This window comes from Egretta garzetta, unplaced genomic scaffold, assembly GCF_000687185.1.
Source record: "Egretta garzetta isolate BGI_Z169 unplaced genomic scaffold, ASM68718v1 scaffold226, whole genome shotgun sequence".
Lineage (NCBI taxonomy): Eukaryota > Metazoa > Chordata > Aves > Pelecaniformes > Ardeidae > Egretta > Egretta garzetta.
In genome coordinates, this window is record NW_009260021.1 from 398,968 (window position 1) to 404,746 (window position 5,779).

The window sequence follows — 5,779 nt, forward strand, 5'->3', positions numbered from 1 at the left end:
TGACGATGCTTAACGTTTTCCATCAAAAAAAAAAAAAAAAGCCAAACTGTTTTCCAAATGCCAGTCAGTGACCTCTTCTGCCCTTGCAGACGAGGAGGTGGGATCACCATTTACAGAGCAAGCAACTTCTCTGGAGCCCTCGGCACAAGGAGGACATGGAGCTGTTGGAGCAGGGGAGGTTTAGACTGGATCTAAGGCAGAAATTCTTTGCAGTGAGGGTGGTGAAACCCTGGCAGGGGTTGCCCCGAGAGGGGGTGGAGGCCCCATCCCTGGGACCATTCCAGGCCAGGTTGGACGGGGCTGTGAGCAACCTGATGTGGTTAGCGGTGTCCCTGCTCCTGCAGGGGGGTTGGGCTGGGTGACCTCTAGGGGTCCCTTCCCACCCAAATCATTCTATGATTCTATGACTCCGTGATCCCGCAGGCTGCCTGCAGGACAGATGAGTGGGCTCAGGAGCCGGACACCAGAGCCACCAGCATCTCTCCTGAGTCTGCAACATGGCCCGCTCCACAGTTCTGGCTGAAAATAATATTTTGCCTTTTATTACTTCCCTCCTTCGGAGCATCAAAAGGGCCATTCAGGCAGAAGCAAGTTGACGCTCTCAATATTTAAGGGAGTTTGAGGAGAAACACGCTTGAGCGCATCCCCCTCCGGAGGAACGCGTCAGGCGCCGGGCCAAAAGCACAACAGCTGTTAAGGCCACGAAACTGTGGCTAAGGAAGCATGGAAAAATGCTGAATGGACATAAAATCGGAGGCAGGGATTTAAAGCAGCTCACTGGAAGTACCCTGCAACACATCTGGCTATAACATACAACTTTACCCTCCATCATCATTTCACTTAGTGGTCAAACTCCTGGCGTAGCCTTGCCCTGTCCCTGTTCTGGGAGCTCCTGTCCCTTTCCCCACCTGGAGTACTGTGTCCAATTCTGGGATCCCCAGTTCAATAAAGATGAGAAACTCCGAGAAAGAGTCCAGAGGAGGGCAACAAGGATGATAAAGGGACTGGAGCATCTCCCCTGTGAGGAAAGACTGAGGGAGCTGGGCTTGTTCAGCCTGGGGAAGAGAAGGCTGAGAGGGGACCTCATCAACACGTACAAATATCTCAAGGGTGGGAGTCACGAGGACGGAGCCAGACTCTTCTCAGTGGTGCCCAGCGCCAGGACAAGGGGCCATGGGCACAACCTGAAGCAGAAGAGGTTCCAGTTGAACGGGAGGAAGAACTTCTTGACTTGGAGGGTGCCCGAGCCCTGGCCCAGGCTGCCCAGGGGGGCTGTGGATTCTCCTTCTCTGGAGATATTCAACCCCCGCCCGGATGCTGTCCTGTGCCCCCTGCTCTGGGTGAGCCTGCTTGGGCAGGAGGGTTGGACTAGATGATCTCCCGAGGTCCCTTCCAACCCTTGCCATTCTGCGATTCTCACCCAGCTCCATGTGGTGCTCACCCTGCTCCCAAACCTTGATCCCTGCTGGGGAGTGACTACAGCCTCAATGGGCAACCAGGACCACTCGTACTACAGATGGGGACCCAGGTCAAGGAGGGGTGAGCCATTTCCCCACGGTCGGCCAACGACTGGACAGGGCAGGAAGGGAACATCTTGCAAAGGACCTAACGGAGGATTCAGAAATGTCATGGTTCGGCACTGAGCAGAAGCTGAGATGTTTTGGAGTTTTTCCATATGCAAAATAGAAGATCTTCTAGGCCTGCATGTTCTGATCTTTGATGGGAACCAGGCCTGGTGAGGACCTGGCCCTGGCTCTTCTACAGGTAAGTGAGTCCTTGTCATGTCCAAACTGCCAAGGGACAGGCTGCGCAAGGGCAGTAGGTGCTGCTCTGGAGCAGTTCTTCCACTTTGAGCCCCAGACAGCTTCACCGGGGACATGTCCCTGAAAACTGCTGCTCCAACAAAAAGGTTTTGGCGTCCATGACTCAGTATTCCCATTTTCTGGGAAAACACCCGGCCACCTCAGAAAATGGATGGAGGCCACCACCTGAGCCACGGGCCTCCCCTCCTCCTTTCCCCTTCATGTCCCCCTCTCTCACGAAGCTCGTCCCTTGCTGCCGGTAAAGGCTTGGCTTTGCATCCGACCCGCGGCAACGCCGGTGGCAGCAATCGGGTTTAAAAAGCAAGGACAGAGGGGCCATCCCACCGCAGAGTGACACGGCTTATTGCCCTCTGGCATGGCATGGACCTAACTGCCAGCAAATGGCAAACCAGTGCCTGCCAAAGCTTAAACGCCGGCTTAATGAGCAGAAAAAAAACTCTGCGGATGAAACGTTGAATATTTCATGTAGATGGTGAGCAATGAAACTCATTTGCCCATGAAGTAGTTTTGAGGTGGATGTTATCTTTTAGTGCAGGGGGAGCGATTGCTTAACTGGGAAACAGCCGGGAGGATTCGCCTCCGCCCCGGCACCTCCATGCTCGCACCTTGCCGTGGGAAGGAGAGGAGCAGCCATCCCTAAAACGAAGCAGGAATATCAGGGGGGGCGGGGGTTGCAAAAAGCAGCCAGCAGCAAAGGAGGCATGCGAGGACGGGTACATCCGCAGGTCCTGAGCAGTCCCCGGGATCCCACCACTCGCCCCTGTGCTGTCGCTGTCGGTATCCAGCAGGCTGGAGCAGGCAGCCCCCGGCGCGGCGTGGCTCCCGTGTCCCCGGGGCGGTTCAGTGCAGGAGCTGCCCCAAATACTCCACAAGCATCTGATTTAAAACTGCCAGTGGCCAACAGCTGGACTTGATGTCTGTTCCAGCGATGTCTGTGTCCAGCTCTGGAGCCCTCAGCACAAGGAGGACATGGAGCTGTTGGAGCGGGGCCAGAGGAGGGCTACTAAAATGCTCTGAGGGCTGGAGCCCCTCTGCTCTGAGGCCAGGCTGGGAGAGTTGGGGGTGTTCAGCCTGGAGAAGAGAAGGCTGCGGGCAGAGCTGAGTGCGGCCGGTCAGGGCTTCAAGGGGGCCCAGAGGAAAGGGGGGGACAAGCTTTTTAGTAGGGCCAGCTGGGACAGGACAAGGGGGGATGGCTTTAAACTGAAGCAGGGGAGGTTTAGACTGGCGGGGCTGTGAGCAACCTGATGTGGTTCAAGGTGTCCCTGGTTCTGCAGGGGGGTTGGGCTGGGTGACCTCTGGGGGTCCCTTCCCACCCAAACCATTCTATGATTCTATGATTCTGTAATGCCTGGAAAGGGGACTGCAACCGGCTGTCTCCCAAAGCTGACACAGCTGGCCCTACTAAAAAGATTTTCCCCATTTGGGTGGAGTGTACTCACCCCGTTCTTTTGTCTTTTTTTGGGGGCAAATAGCCCTGGCCAGCATTGGAGACAGGCTACTGGGCTGGATATTTTGGGTCTCCTTCAGAGCTGAGGTCTCTGCCTTTGGAGGGGAAGAGGGTCCCCTGGGCTGAGCTGGTGGGACTGGCACCCCTGAACTGGTCTGGCTCCAGTTTAAACTGGTGGTTTGAAGTGGGGCGATGTATCTGCCACTGTTCTGGCAGTCGCAGCCTGGTATGTGCATCCTCACTGCCCTCCCAGTCTCTTTCAGGGCTGAATAAAATGCTCCGGGTCGGCTCAGGCTCCGAGCACGCAGGCGGCCCGTGCCGCAGCTTCCAGGGGCACCAGCTCCCACCCCCAAGGCAGAAGCTGCCTGGAGGAATAGAAAGTTCGGCTTTAAATCCGGCTTTGTCTGTAACAGCATTTTGAAAGGGCATTCCCATCAAGGGACCGGTAGATGGGCTTCACTCTTGGTTGCTGCAGGTTCTGCGGATGGGGATTTAGTGCTGCTGTGCAGCTGATCTTCCAAAGAGATCTTGAACATTTAGGATGTCGGCACCCCGCTCTGTGTGCCACCCTGGATCCTGGCTGGCCATGCACCCATTCAGGGCATCATCTGCCGTGAAGGGTGCCTGGTGCTGCTGCAGGGAGGAAAAGTGCTTTGGGTTGGGAGGAAGGCAGACACAAGGCAGGCTCCCCCCAGCTCCCCGAGGCCATCCGTGTTGGTCTTGCAGGTCATGGGAGACACTTCGGAGCTACAAGTCTGCCTTCTAAGATGGCCCAGAGATGGGTAAATGCCTCCCTGCTGCTGTTTGCTGCTGCCATGGGTCACTGAGGGGGGGAAGAAACCTCTCGACCACAGCTATGTGATGGGCTCTCACAGTGCTGGATGCAAAGCTCATCGAGTGTGTGGCTGCGCTGTAAGCTCCATCCCTGTTTGGACCCACTTGGAAAAAAAAAAAAAGAAAAAGGGGTCCCTAAACTAAAGAGGGGATTATTTGTCCTGCTGCAGTGATACAGCGCTCACTGTGCTGGAGATAAATCAGGAGGAAAGGGAAGACGGCGAGGGCTTGCAGGGAAATAAGGCACCAGGAGTTCTCAGGGATGGCTGGAGGAGCATGCAGAGCCTTTTGGTGTCTCCCAGCAGAGCTGGGCAGCACCCTCTAGTGGGATCTCCATCCCCTAAAACCACAGGCGTGTGGAGGGAGGATGAGGATGTGCAGCTCCTTCACCCACTAGCGACTTGGGAGTCCACTCAGGTCTGCTCACGCAGGAGGGTGAAGGTCCCTGCACCATCAGGACCTGCTCCAGAGGGGTGAGGGATAGCGGCGGAGATACCAAATGGGCTGGTCTATCAATCACAGAGCAAAAATAGGTTCTCCATGCGGCCGCAGCCGGCTGCCCGCTCTCCATCAGATGGGAAATGGAACCAGAGACCAGAGCAGAGCACCCGGGGCTGCGCCGGGGTTGAAGGAGCACCCAGGGCTGCGCCAGGGCTGAAGGAGCACCCAGGGCTGTGCCGGGGCTGAAGGAGCCCCCTGAGCCCCAGGGCCAGGGCCAGGGCTACCCCCCGTGCAGAGCAGGGGACTGGCCACGCTGCCTCCGGGATAGATTTTCCCACATTCTGCAGCTTCCCCGCATCCCCCTGCACGTTTCCTTTCTGGCTGCAAAGCAAGAAACCCGGAGGAATCGAAAATCACCTTACAGGCATTTGCCATGAAAGACCATGGGGCAAAAGACCTCCCCACACCTCCCCATAGCAAACCAGCGCCTGATTTATTCTCTCCACCGGCAGCAAAGGCTGGGCGCTGTGCTCCCACCGTGCTGCTCTCTTTTCCTGTGCTAGGCCAGCAGGTACCTGGACGTGATCTTCCAGAGAAGAGGCTGCCCATGGCTGGGTGACGGCCACCCATCCCAGCCCTCCTGGGTTATCTGTAGATAAATAAAAAAGATAAAACTTCAGATTGGTTTTTGTAAACCAGGGAGCCGTTTGTCCAACCCGAACCCCGAGGCAGCACGTCCCCCAGGGCACTGGTCTGTGGCCCCAGAAGATGTTGCTCAGTGGTTCCTAATGCTTTACTTCTCCCTTTGCAGTGGCCTTTCGTTCCCAAGCCGCAGGGCTGAGCGTTGCCGCCACATCGACCGACAAATAACTGCTGGAGACTTTATGGGATGTAGAACAGAACAAATGGCCTCTCCTAAAATATTTTCTTTCTTTCATAAATCTTGGTTATGCTGCTCTATCCTTCCCAGGCAGATGAAACTGCTCTGAACCCAGCTGAAAATGCTGGTTTGCTGGTTTGGGTTTTTTTCCCTTTAATCCCACATGTAATTCCTCCGTGGGAAAGGTGCAGGGCAGAGCTGCGCCAGGCACCGGGCGCCTTTGCAGGGCCAGCCCCGGGCAGGGCAGCGGGCCGAGTGGAGACCTGCTTTTCTGGGTCTGGACAGCCATATCCCACCCAGACACAGCTACCTGCAGCCAACATCTCAGGGAGCAGGGACAGAATCGGAAAGAGA